The following is a 25,925-nucleotide window of genomic DNA, read 5'->3' on the forward strand; positions in this document are numbered from 1 at the left end:
TGTGTCAATGTAGCAATCTATATTTGTTTGATATTACATTTTACTCTTTCCTGAGTGCTGGGTACCTAGTAGTCACTCAATAAATATTTCCTGAATGCTAGCAGATTGTCCTTCCTTAAGTTTCCAGGGAAAAATATTATTTTAAGGAAAAAAAGCTACAGGCATCAATAAAATGAAACCTGTTCACCTCTGCATCCATTTAAAAGCAGTTTTTTAAAAAATTCCTCTTATTTGACAAAAGAGAAAGAACGAAATTAATCTCTATAAAAGATAAACTCCATAGAGGACAGAAACCATCATTTTCTTTCACAAAACTTTTTGGTCTTTTCAGAATTAAGAAAAAAAAAAAGGCATGGGACATTTTAAAAGAGAAGAAAGCAAAAGAACAATCCATGTAAGTCTACAAATTTGCTGAGTTGTAGGGTTCTTGAAAGCCTTTCCATTACAAAATTAATCCTGGGGCAGAAAAGAATTCCAGATTCTGGAGCTCATGTCTGAGAAACTTATTTTTCCCTGGAGCTTAATTCTTAAGGGGTCTCAAAGAATTAGGACTTCAGGGCATACAAACACAGAATCATTGAATAATTCAAGTTGCAAAGCACAATATACAGATTACATTTCAGGAATATTTGGCCCCAAATTTCATATGGACAAGAGAATAATCATCTGTTGCTAAGTATTACTTAACAATAATAAATTCATGAAGAGTTTCTATTTTGCCAATCTGGAAAAAAATAGAAAACAAAAAGAAAAATGACCTTCATTATCTTTCATCTGCAATAAAATGTGGGAATACTGCCCTTTGGAAGGGGCAGGAGTAAGAAAGAAACCACGAATCTCTTTGTATCACTAATGATATTAGAACAGCTTGCTTCTATTTTAAATCCCTAGAGATCTTGCTGGGATCTTTTTCCTCCATATCTTACTTCCTTTTATCACCATTTCCTTTATGAGAATAGGATATGTACTGAATGGACCCAAGCTTGAAAGGCAGTTTTCAGAATGGATTAGAAAATTCCCAGTTTATATGATACATTGTATTTTTATTTCCTAGTTATATACTTAACATGCTAATATTTAAACATTTTATAGCTTCCTCTTTTAAAGCCCTCTCTTTTAGTGGTTAAGTATCTTGAAGCCAAGATCTTACATTAAAGGAGAATCTAATTAGACCTTTCAATTCAGACAGGCTGCTGAACGCTTTTAGCTCCACTATAGAAATGTACAGTAAGACCTTTTTTTGGTCTCCGTGGTGAAAATAGTAGTTATCTTCAAGGAAAAAAAAAAGGAAAAGACATGAATTATCCCCCCTCAATTTAAGCCCGAGGAGCAGGCAGGTGACCCTGCCTCTTTGTCCTTCTACATAAGAAGGAAGGTGGTTTTCAAATTTTGAGACAGCTACTAGGAGTGGGGGTGGGGAAAAAGTGTGTTGTTGCTGCATTTAAACCCTTAAATACATCACATCTAAAATGCCTTCACACTGAAAGCATGAAAATTGCAATAACTACTTCAATAAGCAAGTAGTTTAAATATAATTTCTGGCACCATGTATATGTTCACAGAGAAAATGAGTTAAGAAAGACAGAATGTAGTTTTACAAAAATGAAAGCATAAAATGCTAAATATGCTTGCAAGTGTGTATCCATGAAAGTAATGTCATTTAAGAAAAAGAATTAGCTATTGACAAGGAAGCATATTTCTTCCTAACCGACATTTGGCATTAAGCTAGCTTTGAGAAAGAGGGTAGAAAAACCTTATAACAGAAATTGCTATCATCAATATCAAATGAAGAATGTCAAGCTTGCAGCCAGGAACTCAAAAGGACTTGGGATGCAAAGAGGGTGGGTATGGGGGGAGAGAAGACAACCTCTATAAGGTTAAATCAGAACGGCTTACATCACTTCTGAATGAAATAAACTTGAAGGTGATGCTCAGGAAGCTGATATGGTGGATAATGAAGAATATAAAGAACGCCCCCGGCAAATGCAGACTCAAAGAGTACCAGAGCTACCATACAAACTTTGCACCTTACCCTGTGACCCTTGTCATTATTTGGGAAAAAATACAAAAGGCCAGACTCTGTCTTTACTCAGGGTGACTATTGTAGGATGTTAATAGACTAGAAGTCTCACACAACAACTCTGTAGTCATTACCTCCATTACTGTGTTGGGCAGTGAAATCCTTGCAGAGTGTTGACAAATTATGTTTCTCTTCATCATATACTTGAATGCTGGAGGATCATGCTTTTAAAAGTTATCCATAATTGTTTCAAAGCAATAGTGTACTTTAAAAGGGCAAAACTACCCCTCATTATCTAAGCCAGATACTTATAAAATTCTGAGAATCAAATTGCTTTCAGTGCTTGATGATCACCCTTTGAAAAGTAGTTATATGCCTTTGGATTAAAAGCCCTCACTTTGGCAAATCATTTCTCTATTTTCTTACCTCCCTAGAAATTAGAGGATGAACTAAAGAGATAAGGAGGAATCTAGTGTTAGAACATAGATCTATCATGGGTAAAATGAAAAGCCAAATCAGGAAGATACCAGGAATTCTTTAATGATCCCTCAACCCATTCCTTAATCCTCATGGTTTACAAACTTAAACCAGAGACTTTATAAAAATAAATCTTACTGGAAGCTTGTCATATAGAACAGATAAATAAGAAATTCATTTGATTAAGGTGAAATGGAATATTTAGAGGGTGGGGTGCTGTGCTGAGGTGAAAAGACACTTCTTAAGATCTGGAGACTAGCAGAAGCATATTTGAAAACCACCTCCAAGTTCCACCCTAGCAACACATCTCTACCTTTCCATTTTCTGCTGGAAATTAGCACTTACACTGGTACCACAGGTTCCTTGCTATAGGACAGTCTGTGGAAAAAGGCTCAGTGACAAACTCCAAATACATCCCAAAGTATTTTGTTCTGGTCCCAAAGCATTTTGTTTGGATATTAAAAGATGCTGAAGTCCTAAAATAAGATTCTTCAAACAGCAGTATACCAATGTAGACAATCAAGATATGTCCATTGTCTGTAGCCAGCTCCCCTCCTGGAGCTCTGACATTTATGACTAACATATGATTGGAATTCAATAGTGAATATTTGAGTCAGGAAATTCAGACAAAACAGAAGAGGAGGAGACAATAGTCATTTCCAGTGGGGGCTAAAAAGGTGCCCAATTTTTAAGTTGTCTTGACACAATAGAAAGAGCACAGGATTTAGTCAAAATACCTTGGTTCATGTCCTGATGTCAACACACAATGGCTGAGTGATTATTTACAACTTATTTATTCACTCTGAATTTCAGAGTCCTTATTCACAAGATGAAAACAAGAGTAGCACCAACCTTTTAGCATTGTTTCAAGGAAAGGTGAGATAGCATAACCAGGGTCTAGGATTCTATGCAAAGTACACATTCCTGAGGACCTCACATCCTTTATCCCTCACAGCATATTAGACTAATACTTACAAAGATGGTCTCTATTTTGAGTTGCCTACTAGTGTGCTGACCTGATGATGCAATAGTACAAAACACAGTTTAAAATTCACTTGATCTAAAGATTTGGAACTTCCTGATACTTACTGGATTTTCAATTTGGAGAGGTTTGCAAAATTTCAAAAATTTTTTATAAGAATTAGTAGTAATTATTACTGTTATAACAATATGTCAATTTTTCACAAAGCTTAATCACACAGAACCTACTCATGCTTTTTTTAATTGTGGTTGCCATCATCACTATTATTATAAGTATGAATTCAGGTGAGTGAATGCTATTTTCACTTGCTCACTTTCCTCTAGACTCAACATGTCATGGTTTCTAGTATTATGGGGAAAGAGGATTAGGCTATATAGGGGTGGTTTAGTGATAAACATTAATGCTTGTGGATATACTATTTCTTACATTAGTTCAATCCATTTTTAAAAATTCTTTCCAAAGGCAGAATTTCCCTGTACAAAGCATAAAGTGGGCAAACTAGTGCTACTGGAGACGTAAGCAGGGTAAGACAAACAGCATGTAAGCTCGAATGTTCTCCTTGAGGTGTTACGAAGTGTCTTCTTTCTATGTGTCTGCTTAAGCTGTTGGTTTGGAAGACCACCTGTGGAAGACCTTGCCTTAAGCATGGAATCTTTAAAAAAACAGAACTTTGCTTGTTTTTCCATGTGTTTATTTTCGTTTTTGCTGTCATGGTTATTTCTCCTCCATGGTATTATAAGACACTTCCAGAATGGAAGCGGGTATATAGAAGAATAAACTAAAACGGACATGCAGTTCTTAGAAGTAAGAAATTAAACAGCTTTCTTTGTCACATGGCCATAATTTAAGCACCACAAAGACTGTTCTATTTAGCAACCTTTTGGCAATGATCAGAAACTCTGAAAAAGGTCTAAATCATATAAAAGAGACACTAGAAAGACAATGCTCAGGCGAACCAGGAAATTATTTTCAAATGTGTCATTTAATTTTATAAGGTCAGTGACAAAATCTTTACATTCTTTCAGAAAACACAATTTATTGCTTGAAAAATGTTCATGTGATTCCTGAAAAGAAATTATTAATGCATTCATCCAAGTACCAACTTTGCCATTTCATCCCATTAAAAAAAAAAGTACAGTCTATTTCAGCAGAATCTGGGCAAACTTGCTGTCTTTTTTCTTTCAAATGAGGAAATTTGGAAGGGACCTTCAAGATGGTGGAGGAGTAAGACGTGGAGATCATCTTCCTCCCCACAAATACATCAGAAATACATCTACATGTGGAACAAATCCTACAGAACACCTACTGAATGCTGACAAAAGACCTCAGACTTCCCAAAAGGCAAGCAACTCCCCATATACCAGGCCGTGTGGCTGACAGGGTCTTGGTGTTCTGGCCAGATGTCAGGCCTGAGCCTCTGAGGTGGGAGAGCAGAGTTCAGGACATTGGTCCACCAGAGACCTCCTGGCCCTATGTAATATCAATCAGTGAGAGCTCTCCCAGACATCTCCATTTCAATGCTAAGACCCAGATCCACTCAATGACCAGCAAGCTACAGTGCTGGACACCTTATGGCAAACAACTAGCGGGACAGGAACACAACACCACCCATTAGCAGAAAGGCTGCCTCAAATCAAAATAAGGTGACAGACACCCCAAAAACACACCATTGGATGCTGTCCTGCTCACCAGAAAAACAAGATCCAGCTTCATCCACCAGAGCACAGGCACCAGTCTCTTCCACCAGGAAGCCTACACAACCCAACTACCAACCTTACTCACTGGGAGCAGACACCAAAAACAACGGGAACTACAAACCTGCAGCCTGCGAAAAGGAAACCCCAAACACAGTAAGATAAACAAAATGAGAAGACAAAGAAACACACAGCAGATGAAGCAGCAAGGTAAAAGCCCACCTCACCAACTAAATGAAGAGGAAATAGGCAGTCTACCTGAAAAAGAATTCAGAGTAATGATAGTAAAGATGATCCAAAATCTTGCAAATAGAATGGAGAAAATACAAGAAACATTTAACAAGGACCTAAAGAATCAAAGAGCAAACAAACAATGATGAACAACACAATAAATGAAATTAAAAATTCTCTAGAAGGAATCAATAGCAGAATAACTGAGGCAGAAAAATGGATAAGTGACCTGGAAGATAAAATAGTGGAAATAACTAGTGCAGAGCAGAATAAAGAAAAAAGAATGAAAAGAATTGAGGACAGTCACAGAGACGTCTGAGATAACATTAAATGCACCAACATTCCAATTATAGGGGTCCTGGAAGAAGAAGAGAAAAAGAAAGGGACTGAGAAAATATTTGAGGAGATTATAGTTGAAAACTTCCCTAATATGGGAAAGAAAATAGTCAATTCCAGGAAGCACAGAGAGTCCCACACAGGATAAATCCAAGGAGAAACATGCCAAGACACATATTAATCAAACTATCAAAAATTAAATACAAAGAAAAATATTGAAAGCAGCAAGGGAAAAACAACAAATAACATACAAGGGAATCCCCATAAGGTTAACAGCTGATCTTTCAGCCGATAATCTGCAAGCCAAAAGGGAGTGGCAGGACATATATAAAGTAATGAAAAGGAAAAATCTACAACCAAGATTACTCTACCCAGCAAGGATCTCATTCAGATTCAATGGAGAAATTAAAATATTTACAGACAAGCAAAAGCTAAGAGAATTTAGCACCACAAAACCAGCTTTACAACAAATGCTAAAGAAACTTCTCTAGGCAGGAAACACAAGAAAGAAAAGACCAAATATAACAAACCCCAAACAATTAAGAAAATGGTAATAGGAACATACATATCGATAACTACCTTAAATGTAAATGGATTAAATGCTCCAATGAAAAGACATAGACTGGATGAATGGATACAAAAGCAAGACTGTCTACAAGAGACCCACTTGAGACCTAGGGACACATACAGACTGAAAGTGAGGGGATGGAAAAAGATATTCCATGCAAATGGAAATGAAAAGAAAGCTGCAGTAGCAATTCTCATATCAGACAAAATAGACTTTAAAATAAAGACTATTACATGAGACAAACAAGGACACTACATAATGATCAAGGGATCAATCGAAGAAGAAGATATAACAATTTTAAGTATTTATGCACCCAAAATAGGAGCACCTCAATACATAAGGCAAATGCTAACAGCCATAAAAGGGGAAACCGACAGTAACACAATCATAGTAGGGGACTTTAACACCTCACTTTCATCAATGGACAGGTCATCCAAAATAAAAATAAGTAGGAAATACAAGCTTTAAATGATGTATTAATAAACAAATTCTTAGAAAACCACAATATTCCAAGACTGAACCAGGAAGAAATAGAAAATATAACCAGACCAATAACAAGCACTGAAATTAAAACTGTGAGTAAAAATCTCCAACAAACAAAAGCCCAGGGCCAGATGGCTTCACCGGCGAATTCTACCAAACATTCAAAGAGCTAAAACCTACCCTTCTCAAATTCTTCCAAGATATAGCAGAGGGATGAACACTCCCAAACTCATTCTATAAGGCCACCATCACACTGGTACCAAAACCAGACAAAGATATCACAAAGAAAGAAAACTACAGGCCAATATCACTGATGAACATAGATGTAAAATTCCTCAACAAAATACTAGCAAACAGAATCCAACAACACATTAAAAGCATCATCACCATGATCAAGTGGGGTTTATCCCAGGAATGCAAGGACTCCTGAATATATGCAAATCAATCAATGTGATACACCATATTAACAAACTGAAGGAGAAAAACCATATGATCATCTCAATAGATGCAGAGAAAGCATTCGACAAAATTCAACACCCATTTAGGATAAAAGCCCTCCAGAAAGTGTGCACAGAGGTAACCTACCTCAACATATTTAAGGCCATATATGACAAACCCACAGCCAACATTGTTCTCAATGGTGAAAAAATGAAACCATTTCCACTAAGATCAGGAAGAAGACAAGGTTGCCCACTCTCACCACTATTATTCAACATAGTTTTGGAAGTTTTAGCCACAGCAATCACAGTAGAACAAGAAATAAAAGGAATCCAAATTGGAAAGAAGAAGTAAAACTGTCCCTGTTTGCAGATGACATGATAGTATACATAGAGAATCCTAAAGATGTTACCAGAAAACTAATAGAACTAATCAATGAATTTGGTAAAGTAGCAGGATACAAAATTAATGCACAGAAATCTCTGGCATTCCTATACACTAATGATGAAAAATCTGAAAGAGAAATTAAGGAAACACTCCCATTCACCATTGCAACAAAAAGAATAAAATACCTAGGGATAAACCTACCTAAGGAGACAAAAGACCTGTATGCAGAAAACTATAAGGCACTGATGAAAGAAATTAAAGATGATACAAATAGATGGAGAGATATACCATGTTCTTGGATTGGAAGAATCAACATTACGAAAATGACTCTACTACCCAAAGCAATCTACAGATTCAATGCAATCCGTATCAAACCACCACTGTCACTTTTCACAGAACTAGAACAAAAAATTTTACAATGTGTATAGAAACACAAAAGACCCTGAATAGCCAAAGAGATCTTGAGAAAGAAAAACAGAGCTGGAGGAATCAGGCTCCTGGGCTTCAGACTATACTACAAAGCTACAGTAATCAAGACAGTATGGTACTGGCACAGAAATATAGGTAAATGTAACAGGATAGAAAGCCCAGAGATAAACCCATGCACATATGGTCACCTTATATTTGATAAAGGAGGCAAGAATATACAATGGAGAAAAGACAGCCTCTTCAATAAGTGGTGCTGGGAAAACTGGACAGCTACATGTCAAAGAATGAAATTAGAACACTCTCTAACCATACACAAAAATAAACTCAAAATGGATTAAAGGCCTAAATGTAAAGCCAGACACTATAAAACTCTTAGAGGAAAACACAGGCCGTCACTCTATGACATTAATCACAGCAATATTCATTTTGATCCAGCTCCTAGAAAAATGGAAATAAAAACAAAAATAAACAAATGGGACCTAATGAAAGTTAAAATCTTTTGCACAGCAAAGGAAACCATACACAAGACGAAAACACAACACTCAGCATGGGAGAAAATATTTGCAAATGAAGCAACTGACAAAGGATTAATCTCCAAAATTTACAAGCAGCTCATGCAGCTCAATATCAAAAAACAAACAACCCAATCCAAAAATGGGCATACGACCTAAATAGACATTCCTTCAAAGACGATATACAGACTGCCAACAAACACATGAAAGAATTTTCAACATCACTAATCATTAGAGAAATCCAAATCAAAACTACAATGAGGTATCACCTCACACCAGTCAGAATGGCCATCATCAAAAATCTACAAACAATAAATGCTGGAGAGGGTGTGGAGAAAAGGGAACCCTCTTGCACTGGTGGTGGGAATGTAAATTGATACAGACACTATGGAGAACAGTATGGAGGTTCCTTAAAAAACTAAAAATAGAACTACCATACGACCCAGCAATCCCAGTACTCGGCCTAAACCCAGAGAAAACCATAATTCAAAAAGAGTCAAGTAGTATTATGTTCATTGCAGCTCTGTTTACAATAGCCAGGACATGGAAGCAACCGAAGTGTCCATTGACAGATGAATGGATACAGAAGATGTGGCACATATATACAATGGAATACTACTCAGCCATAAAAAGAAACGAAATTGAGTTATTTGTAGTGAGGAGGATGGACCTAGATACTGTCATACAGAGTGAAGTAAGTCAGAAAGAGAAACACAAATACTGTATGCTAACACATATATATGGAATCTAAGAAAAAAAAAAATGGTTCTGAAGAACCTAGGGGCAGGACAGGAATAAAACACAGATGTAGAGAATGGACTTGAGGACCTGGGAAGGGGGAAGAGTAAGCTGGGACGAAGTGAGAGAGTAGTATGGACACATATTCACTACTAAATGTAAAATAGATATCTAGTGGGCAGCAGCCACATAGCACAGGGAGATCAGTTCAGTTCCTTGTTTCCACCTAGAGAGGTGTGATAGGGAAGGTGGGAGGGAGATGCAAGAGAGAGTAGATATGGGGATATATGTATATGTATAGGTGATTCAGTTTGTTATAAAGCAGAAACTAACACACGATTGTAAAGCAATTATACTCCAATAAAGGTGTTAAAAAATAAATAAATAAAATATATATTTTTAAAACTGTAGAAATATATTTACCCTAGGAAGCCAAAACATAATGCCACATGAAGATTATGGTTCAGTCAGAAGGGATAGTAAAAATGAGAGGAGACAGGCTGAGTGGTAAAATCATAAACATACTGTGGTTAATATCAATAGAGATATATGGCATTTTTCAGTGTTTTTCAGTTTTGTGCAATGCATATCCATTTTCCTTCCATATTAGGTTTGGGTTGTAAAGCCAGCTCTATAGAAGATGATTATATCCTTCAAAGGTCTATCTGAAAAATGAGTATAGTAGAACCAGTTAGAATATTATTCATAGAGAAAATACATATTCTATTCTCTAAAAGGACTCTCCTCATTCACCCTCTGACCCCTCTCCTACACCTCTGGTTCCTCCCTTATTCTCCAGCCATACTGGCCTCCTTGCTCTTTCTCAAACACTCATGTTATGTGTCATTTTAGAACTTCTGCTTTGGTTCTTCCATCTTCCTGGAAATATCTTTCCCCAGGAATATGCAGGCCTAAATCTCTAATCCTCATACCTCCTTGAAGTCATCTTTCAATGATGTCTAAAGTGAACACCCTGTTGAAAATTGAGCCCCTATCCCAAGGACAATGCTCTTAGTTAATTTTAACCACGCTCAATATTGTTTTCTTTTTTCCATAGGTTTTCTAACCTTCTGACGTACTGTATAATTTATGTGTTGTGTTTTTTGTGTCTGGTTCTCTCATGTAGAATGAAAGGTCTATGAAAAAATAAAGGTCACTGTAATTCACCATATTAACCAACTAAAGAAGAGAAAACGTATATCGCTGAAATAGATGCAAAAACGAGTTGACAAAATCCAACATCAATTCTGATTTTTAAAAAACTCTTAGAAAACTTGGAATAGAAAGGAATATCCTCAATCTGAAAAAAGGACATCTATGAAAAACCTACAGTTTATATGTTATTTAATGACAAAAGATCTAATTTTCCCCCATCATCAGGAAAAAGACAGGAGTATCCACTTTTATTCAACATTGTACTGAAGGTTCTAGCCAGTTCAATAAGGCAAGAAAAAGAAACAAAAGGCATCTATATTGGAAAGAAAGTTGGAAAATATTTTTTAAAAAGAATAAAATCTTAGGACCTATAGAAGAATAGCAAAACAACGAATGTCTGAGTGAATGGAATCCCAAGAAGAAAGAAGAGAAAGGGGCAGTAAAATATTTAAAGTAATAATGGCCACAAACTTCCAAATTTGGGGAGAGACATAGATTTACAGATTTAAGATGCCCACCAAATTACAAACAAAACAAATAAAATGAAAATGACACTTAGATATATTATCTGCAAACTGATACAACCAAATCAAAAGGAAGATATTAAAGTTGCCAGAAACACATAATAACAGGTGACCAGTGATGTAAATAATCACAGGCTTCTTTATTGAAACACTGAAGACCAGACATCTTTGAAGAGCAGACAAAGAAAAAAAGAAAAAACCCTGACAATCCAGAATTCTATACCCAGAAAAAGATTTCAAATATTAAGATAAAATAAAGACATTTTTATATATTAAAACTAGGATAATTTATTGCCAATAGATCTGCAGAGCAAGATGTGATAAAGGGAGTTCTTCAAGCTGATAACAGATCTCCTGGAAAGAATGAAGAGCACTGGAAATAAATGTATGGATAAATATAAGATATCACTGATTTCCTCTTAATTTAAAAAAATATATGTCATAGTTTATTCATATTATGATTATTATGAATAAACTTCTATTTCACAGGATGGCCTTTCTGCTTATTTGTACAGCCCATAATGCCAGGAGTAGCAGTCTGCGCTTTAAAAACTTTTTGTATTTTTTTATGAAAAGCCCATACGTAGACCAGTCTAGGAATGATTGATAATTCCCAATAAGACAAACAAACAAACAGCATCCCTAGGGGAATTCCCTTGCTATCCAGTGGTTAGGACTCCACGCTTACACTGCAGGGGCACAGGTTCGATCCCTGGTCAGGGAACTAGGATCTCATATGCTGGGCAGCGTGGCTGAAAAAAAAAAATTAGCATCCCCATTCAAAGTTATATATGTTTGTTTGTTTAAGTCTCTTTAGCAACATAGTTTTCCCAGAAATGCTTACAGGCTTTTTTTAATGGACTTTAAAAGAAAAAATAGCTTAAAAAAAAACCCACAGAGGTATATGTTTCTAGTATCTAGTATCTAGTGGTTTGTAATGCTGGCTGCTGTAATAAATAAGCCATTAAATCTCCATGCCTTAACACAACACAACTTCATTACTCAGTCACTTAAAGTCCGATTGTTTGCGATAGGGAAGATCTACCCAATCACTGAGGAAAGCAGGCTGACAAAGGCTCTTTCATTTTCAGCTAGAAGCTTCTAAGGTCACCTTGCCTTCACATTCAGCTGGAAAATAACATGACTAAATTCAGGTTATTCTTCCTCTAAAGTGTCCACAAAGTCATGATTTTTTTAAGAGACTAAGGAAAAGAAAAGAAAAAGGCACGGGAAAGTTTTGTTATAAACGGCGGAGAATGTCAAGCTTTATAAGCTGCTCTATGTCAGAATTTCCATAATAACCCATCTCATTCATATCCATTTTTAATACCAACAATGCTTTCCCAATCCAATTAGTCTACATAATTGAAAGTGCTCATATATATGAGGTAAGCAAATAGTTGTTGGACAGTGGGGAAGCCAGAATGATTAAAATGAAGGGCATAACATGAACTAAACAATAAGTAAAAGACAAATTAGACCAGGTCTCGGATATAAAGACAAATAATAAAGGTGATAAAGAAGAAAATAAAGCATGAATATATTAAAAACTGTGAGATTTTAGAAACAGGAGACTCTTTCATTAGGGTAAAGATCAGCTAAGTCTTTGAAACTTAGGAGTCAGTAGATTTTTTTTTAATGTAAAATAGTTGGTCTGTATCAGCTATGTTCAGTCTTCAAACTCTTTTTTTTTATCTCTCTTTCCCTTTAGGCAAAGTCTTTTTTGGTAGCCTCTGAAGTCCTTAGGGAAAATCTAAGCCTTCAAGGGCTCTGTTTAAAAACCACTGACTGGTATGTAACCTGAGGTCATCTCTGTAAATGGCTACCAATCATTTTATTTTTGGTAAAATCCCACTCACATCACAAGGACCTGCTCTAAATGCACCTTGTCTCTGATGCAGCTCCAAAACCCAGGTAGAATTCACCACTCTCCTTCTGTCATCCTGTTGCACCAGGTGTGACCACTAGTGTGACAACACTGCTTTGTGTATCTGTCGCTGGTCTAACAGACGTTTAGCTCCTTTATCAACTTTATTTCCTCTGTGACAAGCACAGTGTCCAGTCTATAGCTCTGTAAGTGTGAACTGAAATGTCTGAAACTTAACTGAATTGATTTGAATTGACTTGAGTTGCACCGAGTAGAAGTGAGTTGACTAACTAGAACAGAATACAAAGAACTAGAAAAAGAATACTGATTTGCCTAAGAAAGGGTGTAAGCTCAGCTAGAGCAGAAGCAGTGCAGAACTGCAGTGACAGAGGTTTCTGGATTTCCTTGATAATCCAGTAATGAAGCACTTAGATGACAGGAGAAAAGGCACAGGATTTTAAATACCACAAATCCCAACCTGTGCCTAACTGGTTTCAGTATTAATAGTCTGAACTGATGATTGGATATTTGTATATAATTTTTATGCAATAAAAAACCACACAATGAGAACTAAAGTTCATTCTATTCGTTGAGAATTACGGACCTCAGAATTTGGTACGATTGGTGCCTTAATGTTAGGGAGAGTGGGAAAGGGATGAGAAATTTGTGTCAAAAGTGGGGAAAGACCATATTTCCAACACAGAAATGTGAAAAAAAGGGAATACTCCAGATAACGTAGTATAGCAATGAAACTGCAGGGAAGGAAAAAGAAAACGGTAAATTATAGAACATTTTTGAACACCCCCTATGCCAGGCATTCTTGCTAGGTACTTTTAATACATGATTTGATTACTTCTCCCAACAACCTGGAGATTTTATAGAGGAAAAAAATGAAACTTGGGATAGTTAGGAAACTTGTTCGGGATTTTGCACCTGGCAATTCGAACAGAGATATATTCACCTTCAAAACCCATGCCCTAACCAGAAAATCAAACATCAATCTGCATGTCTCTTCATTATTCTGTTACAGGGAAATGGTACCTGTACTGCATAGTTTCAGACACCAGGATCTTAGCTACATTTTTCAGTTAGCTTTAGCTGTTTCAGGTTAACAATTCTTGATATTTTTTTGAAGTTGTTGATTAGTTTGTATATCACTTGGGCACATATTCCATTATAAGGGATTATGAATATAAAGGATTATAAATATAATCCAGGTAGCTTCAGGCCATACTGGATATATAATAAACAATTTCCCCAAATCTCCTTCCCAACAATATGAAATAATTTCACATATATGAAAATTCAAAACAAAACTACACTCTCAAAATTATTTGAAGACATAGAAAGTGGAAACAGCAAAATAATTACATGTAAAATAAGGAAAAGAAAGACAAGTTCCATATCTCTGCCCTCTGTATGGCCAGCAGAACAGACTGAGAAAAAACCCAAGGAGATCAGAGCAGAAATACTAGTTATGGGGCCTGGGTGTGACCTGGTGTGATCACCAGAAAAAATAAATGCAGTCTAAATCTTAAGGAAAAAAGTAACTGGGAAGATCAGAGCAAAAACTGCAGAAGGGATTTCAAAGTACAAGAGTCTTAAAGGGAAAAAAATTTTTATTCAAAAATTGACTAAAACATTTACCACCTTTATGAAGCAAAAATTTTAGTTGATGTAGAGAGATCAGAAGACGTAGCTAGACTAGGGTGAAGCACGTGAGAGTGTAGTAGAGTTCAATAAACGTCTATAGGGCTTCCCTGGTGGCACAGTGGTTGAGAGTCCGCCTGCCGATACAGGGGACACGGGTTCGTGCCCCGGTCCGGGAAGATCCCACATGCCGCAGAGCAGCTGGGCCCATGAGCCATGGCCACTGAGCCTGCGCGTCCGGAGCCTGTGCTCCGCAACGGGAGAGGCCACAACAGCGAGAGGCCTGCGTACCGCAAAAAACAAAAAACGTCTATAAGATCTACACTAATATAATCAAAATGAATTTTTAAAATCTATGATGACTAAATATAAAATGCTAAATAAAGACAAGACCTAACTCTTTACTTCTACAACCCTGCGTCACTCACATCACCATAATCCTGGCCCAGAGTCCAATAAAACTTTATTCATAAAAACAGAAGTCTGTCCCATAGTCTTCAGTTTGCTGATTTGATTTTTTTAAAAATTCCATTAAATATTATTTATCTTGATTACTAAATTTTTTGGTGCTCCATGAAACTCTGTGTCTAAGGTACGTCTGTCACCTCCCCTTTGTCTGTCTTGCTAATAGAAGATTGTAATACACCACTCTCAATATAAGACACATACAATTCACAGAAAATAAGTAAAAACACAAAAGGTTATTAAGAAAATACCCTGTAAAAAAAAAGAAACAAGATGGTTTCACAGGGAAATTCTACCAAATTCTTCCAAAAAAAAAAAAAAAAGATATTCCCAATACTCTATAAATTATTCCAGAGCACTGGGGGGAAAATTGCCCAATTAAAAAAATTTCTTTTGCAACAAGAATAAATCTGATACCCAAACCAGATAAAAACAGTACAAAGACAAAACTGCAAACTGATATTACTCCTTAATATTAATTCAAACACTCTAAAGAAAATGTTAGCAAACAGAATCAAATATTAATTCAGTAATTCTAAAGAAAATATTAGCAAACACACTCAATACCACATTAATGATAATAATACACTAAGACCCAGTGTCACTTACGCCAAGAATACAAAATAGGTTCAATATTTCAGACACCTGGCTTTCAGAACTATGAGAGAATAAACCTCTGTTATTTTACGCCAACAGATTTGGGGTAATTTGTTGCTGCAACCCTCAGAAACTAATACAGTTAGCATGCAGGTATGTATTTCCCAGCTCTGCCTGCTGTGAGGGGCCTAAGACACTGATACTGCAGTAGCACTGAGTTCTAGGTTTCTAAGTACTATTCTCCCAATAAAGGAACTAGGATTCTCTGGAGAAATGACTGACTGCAAGCCTAAGGCAGGTGATATACAAGATGCATCTGGGACATCTGATAGTATCAGAAAGTAAGGACACACAAAACAAGATGAAGGCTTCTTTAAGGAAAACAAGCCAACCTGTAGGAGCTCCCAAAAGACAAACCTGGAATAATATGAGTAACAAAATATAGTAGTGTTAGAACTTAATCCATAGACTAAATTTAAAATAAATAATTATTTATTATTATAAAAAATAAATAAGTAGGAGAGAAGGGATAGTTCTTCCTTGTAGTAGAATTCCAATTAATAAATACAGAAGCAAAGAGGAAACCCAAACAATTAGGCAAACACCACAATAGTAACTGTTGCAGAGAAGGTCCACTAAGAGTGCTGGATTCTGTGGGTAAAAGTTTGAGGAGAAATAGAATTTATATAGTTTCAAAGGATCTTCCTCAAGTTACTTATTAACTACAAAGTGTAGGACAGTAACTTTACAATGGGAAAATCAGTAGAAACCACCTTAAATGAGTAATCAAAATCACTGCCACCAGTAATGACACATCTGAACATCATGAACGCCCTGATAGGATGCACTGATAAGGACACAACATGATTTCTGTGATATTCTTGTCAAAGATATGTAACCTCAGCCCAGTGATTAGAAAACATTGAACAAATCCAAATTAGGATAAAGGGAAAAGGATACTGCATATTTCAACCATGCATTAGGCAATATGTTTAAATTAGTTTAAATTAGCTTAACCCCAAATTAAGGACCATTTGAAAAATAACTGATCAATAGTGTTTAAAGGTATCAAGGTCATGAAAGACAAGGCGAAATTGAAGAACTCTATGGACGGCATAAAGCTAAGGTGAAGTAACTAATCACAAGATAAGATAGTGGATAGGACCTTGAAACAAAAAAGAACATTAGAAGAAAGGTTGGTGAGATTCAAATACAATAGTTATTGTAGTTTTGTAATAGTGTTGTACCAATGTTAAGTTCCTCGTTCTGATCATTGTACTATGGTTATGTAATATGTTAGCATTAGTGGAAGCTGGTTGAGTAAAACTACTATTTTTGCAACTCTTCTGTAAGTGTCAATTTAGTTCAAAATAAAAAGTTCTTTAAAAATTTAAATTAAAAAATTTACAACACCCAAGATAGATGAAAATAATAACAGCTTCCTGAACAGTTGTTTTACAACACACTTATCAAATCAAATCAATAATGCTAGATGGTGAAGTTTCACTCCCTTCTACCCTCCTTTCTTTCTGTCTTTCTCGCTTCTTCTCTCCGTCTTTTCCTCCCTCCTTCCCTCCCTCCCTTCTTCCCTCCCTCTCTCCCTCCCTTCTTTCTCTCTCTCTCTCTCTCCCTCCCCTCTCCTTTCTCTTTTCTTTTATGCTTGATGAAGAAACACATCCCATAGAAAAAACACTTGTTCAACCTTGTCATGGTTTCAGAACCCTTTTGATGGCCTCATTAGAAGGGTTCTAGAAACAATTGTCTGATTAAAATCAGGCCTGGAAGTAATTTGTTTCCATTGGGTGAACAATATGTTTTTCTCTGAGCCCGGTTTAACTCTGCTGCTCAGAGTGTTTGGGGCAACTGCAATCAATAACTATCTACTTCCACTATGCGGACGAAAATAGGAAAGGAACAGAAAAATAGAATGTTGAAATGGGGACAGGTTTTCGAGAAAGGAAGAAAAGAGATAAGGTCAGTAAAATTTATTTTCAGAAGCTTTTTTGTTCTGGTATTTGCTTATCAAAAAATGGACAATTTGAAATAATTATCTTAGATTGGTTTTTTATTGTGTAGGGTTTTAAAAATGTACAATCTCTGAAATAAATATTACTAACATTTTTTGTCTTATTTAACTTACAAGATTTAGAACAATATCCATTATTCCTTTTTGTCTGTGGGTGTATCTGTGTTTTGTGGGAAACACTGAGGTCAATTATCAGTGTATTCCTACCCCTTCTAAAATTTTTCCACCACCTCACCATCACCACTATCTTCAAAAAAAATTCTATGTATGTCATTACCTCATCATCCGCACCACTCTAACCACAATTAAATAAGCAGGACAATGCCACGGTCATTAAAGAAAAAAGAGACTGTTTTTCATCTTGAAGAAAAGAAGAATCTATTGCCAAGTGGAATATTAAGAACTAATCTATCATATCATACAATTACAAGGTAATGTCAGGCATTTTTCATGAAGGGGAGCAAACTAGATAAAAGACTTAATAGAAAATGATTTGAAGGTCATGTGCCATGTAGTGAAGGGAAAACATTGTGCAAATAACCAGAGCACAAGGTAGTGGGTCCTTAGACAAGTTGACTTTTTCACATTTCATTTTCCCCCTCTAAAATTAGGAAGTATAATTACATTGGTAAATATTGTCCAGACCTGTAAATTTGTGTAATTTCAATAAGTCTGTTGAATTTGACTTCATGTTTTGCGATAACTTACTCATTCACTCAATTCTTCTCCCCCCCAAAGCTTTTTTATGTCTATGATTCAGTTCACATATATATATATATTTTTTTTTCTTTTCTAGCCATCACACTGTAGTTGATAAATTCTGTTTCTAAGTATAGAGAGAGCACGTATTATATATAGTGCACTTACCTAAGTATTCTCAAGAGTACAAATTATATGCTTAGAGTTATGTTCTTAAAGATCAGAAATCATAGCTTTCGATGAGTTTTACCTGAGGAATCTGAGGAAAGAAAAGATCACCAGGGGAAACTGATATCCATAAATATTCTCTAACTTGGCTTGGGATTCTACCATACCCATGAAACACTTTGTTAATGTCATTAGCAATAACTTCATTTTGCAAATCAGTGGACACCTTTTCAGTCCTTATTGTAACTGATGTGGTTAACAACTATCTTTATCTGAAAATGATGATGCTAATAAGGCCTAGCTCTCCTGGTACTTCTCTTATTAATTCTATTCCCTGACGCTCTGATGCTCCCTATTCCCCAGGCTTCTATTTTTGACCCATGCTTGCTTCTCACCTCCTCATGGACTGCTTGTTTCAAGATTTATACATGGGATTTGTTTTAATCAGTTAGATGACAAATATGGAGACAACTGCCTCTGAAGGAAGAGTTTATTACTTACATTTCCAAATAGAAAGGGTCAGGGCCACATAGGGAGGCACCAGAATTTGCAAGGGGGGAGAGGCAGGAGTGAGGAGATCAGAGTTTTACTGGGGTTATTCATGGGCTAAACAGCTTAGGATCGGTAAGTTTCAGTAATTCTGATGGGCTTTTGGACATCGGGGTCTTTGTCCCTAGCTGTCTATATGTGGCCCTGGGTTGATTTAGGGCAAGGGAAATACTGCTTTGGTGTGTGAGTTAGCTAAGGAAGTGGTTCAGAATATGGGCTATAGAATACAGGAGATGTAAACATCTTTAGCTATTAGCTTGGACCTGTAATTAATTAATGGATACCAAGTAGACAAATATAGAAGCTAAGAAAGCACAGGTAGAACACTGCTATCTTGTCTACTTCACTTTTTGTTAAATTTTTTAACACTTACATTCATCTCTTAAATCTACTAGATTTTGCAAGCCCTCTCTCTCTCTCTCTCTCTTTATATATATATATATAGAGAGAGAGAGAGAGAGAGAGAGATATTAGATACATACTTTAGATATCTGTTTGTGAATGTAAATGAACACCTTAATGCCAAGAATTCAAAATTGAAGTTGTTATCCATGCCCTCCAAACCTGAGCTTTGTCCTCTATTCCTTACTTTGGTTGTTGCCATCATTATGCATCCAATCACCCAAATCATAAATCTGAAAGACAGCATTGCCTTTTCATTCTTCCGTATATGTATGAACAATCATCAATCCCTTCTGTCTTTATCTCTTAAATATTTCTGGATTCTATACAATGCTTCCAATTCATGATCCTTTAATTTATCAGTCTGTTACTGTGTAACCTTGTCAAAGGTCTCTCTCCTTCTGGTCCCAGAGGCTGTGGACCCTGGTATGTCCCTACTGACCATTTTTACTGGCTCCTCATTACCTCCAGGGCAAGTCCAATCTTCTTAGCATAAGACAGCTTTTCCTGGTAACACATGTAATTATTTTTCCCAGTCTTATTTTCAACTAACTTTCCTTTTGTACCTTATGCTCAATGGTTAAATACTTCTGGTTCCTTAAAAAAAAAAAAAAAAAAACGCTATGCTATGTTATACCTCGCTACTGCTAGCCATTCTGCCCCTCCTTGCTTTAAATGTCACCTATTCCCACCCATTTGTTTAGCAAGTTCTTTTATTTAAACCTCCTTCAAAACCAGCTCAGGCACTAACTTCTTTTGAGAAACATCCTTAACTCACTGCTTTCCTCTGTACTACTTCATCATTCTGTGCTTTTTATTGCAATTCTCCTAATGTGTGGTAAACATGCTTACTGCTTTCCACCCCCAGCTCACTCACCTGAATCTTCTTAAGGGCAGGACTGTTATACTGATACATCTATATCAGACTGACTCCTAGCCATAGTTTCCTGAGCTAAACTAAAATGTATTTGAAAAATTCCAGAACATGCCTCTGATAGGGGCTTTGAAAAATAAAATTTATGGAGCTGTTTTGGTCCCATCGAGAAGCAATTTTTCCAGGTAAGTCTATAGTTAGCAGTCAAGTTCAAATATTTTTCTACCTTACATGGTTTTTTTTTCTTTCTTTTCTGGTTCTACTATTAGACAACTGTGGGACCATGTACAGTTTCTCCAAAGTAAAGCTCTGCTTATTAATATGTAGTACATTTTACAGTAAACCAACAGTACCCAAACATCTCCCTCTTACAAAATGTATACAGAGTGAGAAAAAATGCTGAGAAATCAGTTTATATGAAAAATACAAATAAGAATTGAAGAATAGGGTGTTATAATGGACTCTAAAATCCTCTCAAAACATGACTTTATGATTTAAGAATCCCCTTTAGAAAAAAAATAAGGAAAAATTCACATATAAAAAGTAATCAGGTTTGAAAAAATCCCACAATAATGTACTTATTTATTTATTAAATACATTCAATAATGTATTTTAAACTACAGGCATCAGTTACCATTTTAAACTACAGGCATCAGTCACTCCTTTGGAGTGTAACTAAATTTGCTTTTTATCTTAAGCTGTATTATTAGGTAAACAAATCAAATATTCTTACCAACAATAAACTCCTTGACCCAGTATTCCAAAAGTTGCCTTTCTTATTTATTCTCTCATTAGATAATCTGTCATCCCCTCAAGCTGGATATTTCCAAAAACGGTTTCACTGCAGCGAGCAATGTGTTTTCTAAAATGTACATAGGACAAAATCATGACAGATAAATTCACATCTGATAATAAAAATAAAGTTGGATAGTCTTCATATTAAGTTTTCTTAATATTACATGGAAAACATGGTAGTAAATCATGTTTCCTGGACTCCTAATTCCACTAGATATTAAAAATAAGAGAATCAGTGTTCAGTATTTACAGTATAAAATTAATGGAGACATAATAGTTCCAATTTTTATGTAAAGATATTTCCCCCCGTATATCATAATATTGATTCTGGAGTAAGGCAGTTGAATTATGCTAACTAAAATGCTACCTTAATATTCATTTCACTAAAAGTCAAATGACCAGGGGAGACTGCGGGTGGCGGAGGGGGTAAGCTTCGGAGCCACGGAGGAGAGCACAGCCACAGGGGTGCGGAGGGCAAAGCGGGGAGATTCCCGCACAGAGGATTGATGCCGACCGGCACGCACCCGCCCGAGAGGCTTGTCTGCTCACCCGCCGGGGCAGGAGGGGCTGGGAGCTGAGGCTCGGCTTCGGTCGGAGCGCAGGGAGAGGACTGGGGTTGGCGGCGTGAAAAAAGCCTACAGGGGGTTAGTGCGCCACAGCTAGCCGGGAGGGAGTCCGGAGAAAAGTCTGGACCTGTTGAAGAGGCAAGAGACTTCTTCTTACCTCTTTGTTTCCTGGTGCGCGATGACAGGGGATTCAGATCGCTGCTTAAAGGAGCTCCAGAAACAGGCGCGAGCCGCGGCTAAAAGCGGGGACCCCAGAGACGGGCATAAGACGCTAAGGTTGCCTCTGTGCGAGCACGGGTCACTCTCCACACCTCCCTTCCGGGGAGCCTGTGCAACCCACCACCGCCACGGTCCCGGGATCCAGCGACAACTTCCCCGTGAGAACACACAGCGCGCCTCAGGCTGGTGCAACGTCATGCCGGCCTCTGACGCAGCAGGCACGCACCGCATTACGTGCCCCTCCCTCCCCCAGGCCTGAGTGAGCCAGAGCCCACGAATCAGCTGCTCCTTTAACCCCGTCCTGTCTGAGCGAAAAACAGACGCCCTCAGGCGACCTACACGTAGAGGCGGGGCCAAATCCAAAGCTGGGCCCCGACAGCCTCAGAAGCAGTGCATTAAAGCTCCACAATCAACTTGATGTACCCTGCATCTGTGGAATACATGAATAGAGAATGAATCATCCCAAAATGAGGAGGTGGACTTTGAGAGCAAGATTTATTTCCCCTTTTCCTCTTTTTGTGAGTGTGTATGTGTATGCTTTTGTGTGAGATTTTTGTCTGTATAGCTTTGCTTTCACCATTTGTCCTAGAGTTCTATCCGTCCGGTTTTTTTTTCCTTAAAATTTTTTTTTTCTTAATAATTACTTTTTATTTAAATAACTTTATTTTATTTTACCTTATTTTATTTTATTTTAGCTCCTTTCTTTTCTTTCCTCTCTTCCTTCCTTCCTTCCTCCCTCCCTCCCTCCCTCCCTCCTTCTCTCTCTCTCTCTCTCTCTCTCTCTCTCTTTCTTTCTTTCTTTCTACGTTTTCTTCCTTTTATTCTGAGCCGTATGGATGAAAGGCTTTTAGTGCTGCAGCCAGGAGTCAGTGCTGTGCCTCTGACGTGCAAGAGCCAACTTCAGGACACTGGTCCACAAGAGACCTCCCAGCTCCATGTAATATCAAACAGCGAAAATCTCCCAGAGATCTCCATCTCAACACCAGCACCCAGATTCACTCAACGACCAGCATGAGTGGACCTGCCCACCAGAAAGACAAGATCCAGCTGATCCACCAGAACACAGGCACTAGTCCCCTCCACCAGGGAGCCTACACAACCCACTGAACCAACCTGGGGTTGGTTCACCATTGGTGAAAGTGCGGTGTTAAAGTCCCCTGGTGATATAACAATTGTAAATATTCATGCACCCAACACAGGAGCACCTCAATACATAAGGCAAATGCTAACAGCCATAAAAGGGGAAATCGACAGTAATACAATCAGAGTAGGGGACTTTAACACCGCACTTTCACCAATGGATGGATCATCCAAAATGAAAATAAATATGGAAATGCAAGCTTTCAATGGTACATTAAACAAGATGGACTTAACAGATATTCATAGGACATTCCATCCAAAAGCAACAGAATACACTTTCTTCTCAAGCACTCATGAAACATTCCCCAGGACAGATCATATTTTAGGTCACAAATCAAGTAATGGTAAATTCAGCCACTGGGGACAGACACCAAAAACAATGGGAACTACGAACCTGCAGCCTGCAAAAAGGAGACCCCCAAAACAGTAAGACAAGCAAAATGAGAAGACAGAAAAACACAAAGCAGATCCAGGAGCAAGATAAAAACCCACCAGACCTAACAAAAAACAGGAAATAGGCAGTCGACCTGAAAAAGAACTCAGAATAATGATAGTAAAGATGATCCAAAATCTTGGAAACAGAATAGAGAAAATGCAAGAAACATTTAACAAGGACCTAGAAGAACTAAAGATGAAACAAGCAATGATGAACAACACAATAAATGAAATTAAAAATACTCTAGATGGGATCAATAGCAGAATAACTGAGGCAGAAGAACGGATAAGTGACCTGGAAGATAAAATAGTGGAAATAACTACTGCAAAGCAGAATAAAGAATAAAGAATGAAAAGAACTGAGGACAGTCTCAGAGACCTCGGGGACAACATTAAACGCACCAGAAGTGCATTTCATAGGGGTTAAAAATTGAATGAATTATAGGGGTTCCAGAAGAAGAAGAAGAAGAAGAGAAAAAGAAAGGGACTGAGAAAATATTTGAAGAGATTATAGTTGAAAACTTCCCTAATATGGAACAGGAAATGGTTAAGTCCAGGAAGCACAGAGAGTCCCTTACAGGATAAATCCAAGGAGAAACACGCCAAGACACATATTAATCAAATATTAATCAAACTGTCAAATATTAATCAAACTGTCAAAATATTAAATACAAAGAAAACACATTAAAAGCAGCAAGGGAAAAACAACAAATAACACACAAGAGAATCCCCATAAGGTTAACAGCTGATCTTTCAGCAGAAACTCTGCAAGCCAGAAGGGACTGGCAGGACATATTTGAAGTGATGAAGGAGAAAAACCTACAACCAAGTTTACTCTACCCAGCAAGGATCTCATTCACATTTGATGGAGAACTTAAAACCTTTATAGACAAGCAAAAGCTGAGAGAGTTCAGCACCACCAAACCAGCTTTACAACAAATGCTAAAGGAACTTCTCTAGGCAAGAAACAAAACAGAAGGAAAAGACCTACAATAACGAACCCAAAACAATTAAGAAAATGGGAATAGGAACATACATATCGATAATTACCTTAAATGTAAATGGATTAAATGCTCCCACCAAAAGACACAGACTGGCTAAATGGATACAAAAACAATAGCCATATACATGCTGTCTATAAGAGACCCACTTTAGACCTAGAGACCCATACAGACTGAAAGTAAGGGGATGGAAAAAGATATTCCATGCAAATGGAAACCAAAAGAAAGGTGGAGTAGCAATTCTCATATCAGACAAAATAGACTTTAAAATAAAGACTATTAGAATAGACAAACAAGGACACTACATCATGATCAGGGATCAATCTAAGAAGAAGATATAACAATTGTAAATATTCATGCACCCAACACAGGAGCACCTCAATACATAAGGCAAATGCTAACAGCCATAAAAGGGGAAATCGACAGTAATACAATCATAGTAGGGGACTTTAACACCGCATTTTCACCAATGGATGGATCATCCAAAATGAAAATAAATATGGAAATGCAAGCTTTCAATGGTACATTAAACAAGATGGACTTAACAGATATTCATAGGACATTCCATCCAAAAGCAACAGAATACACTTTCTTCTCAAGCACTCATGAAACATTCCCCAGGACAGATCATATTTTAGGTCACAAATCAAGTAATGGTAAATGTAAGAAAACTGAAATGATATCAAGTATCTTTTCCAGCCACAACACTATGAAACTAGATATCAATTACAGGAAAAGATCTGTAAAAAATACAAAAACATGGAGGCTAAACAATACACTACTAAATAACCAAGAGATCACTGAAGAAATCAAAAAGGATATCAAATACTACCTAGAAACAAATGACAATGGAAACACGATGACCCAAAACCTACGGGATGCAGCAAATGCAGTTCTAACAGGGAAGAACAAAAACCCAAAGTTAGCAGAAGGAAAGAAATAATAAAGATCAGATCAGAAAAAAATGAAAAAGAAACGAAAGAAACTATTGCAAAGATCAATAAAACTAAAAGTTGGTTCTTTGAAAAGATAAACAAAATTGATAAACCATTAGCCAGACTCATCAAGAAAAACAGGGAGAAGACTCAAATCAACAGAATTAGAAATGAAAAAGGAGAAGTAACAACTGACACTGCAGAAATACAAAGGATCATGAGAGATTACCACAAGCAACTATATGCCAATATAATGGACAACTTGGAAAAAAGGTACAAATTCTTAGAAAAGCACAACCTTCTGAGACTGACCAGGAAGACATTGAATATATAAACAGACCAATCACAAGCAGTGAAATTGAAACTGTGATTAAAAGTATTCCAACAAACAAAAGCCCAGGGCCAGATGGCTTCATAGGCGAATTCTATCAAACATTCAGAGAAGAGCTAACACCCATCCTTCTCAAACTCTTCCAAGATATAGCAGAGGGAGGAACACTCCAAAACTCATTCTACAAGGGCACCATCACCCTGATACCAAAACCAGACAAGGATGTCACAAA

The sequence above is a fragment of the Neophocaena asiaeorientalis genome, unplaced genomic scaffold (assembly GCF_003031525.2).
Source record: "Neophocaena asiaeorientalis asiaeorientalis breed wild unplaced genomic scaffold, Neophocaena_asiaeorientalis_V1.1 scaffold165, whole genome shotgun sequence".
In the NCBI taxonomy this organism is placed as follows: Eukaryota; Metazoa; Chordata; class Mammalia; order Artiodactyla; family Phocoenidae; genus Neophocaena; species Neophocaena asiaeorientalis.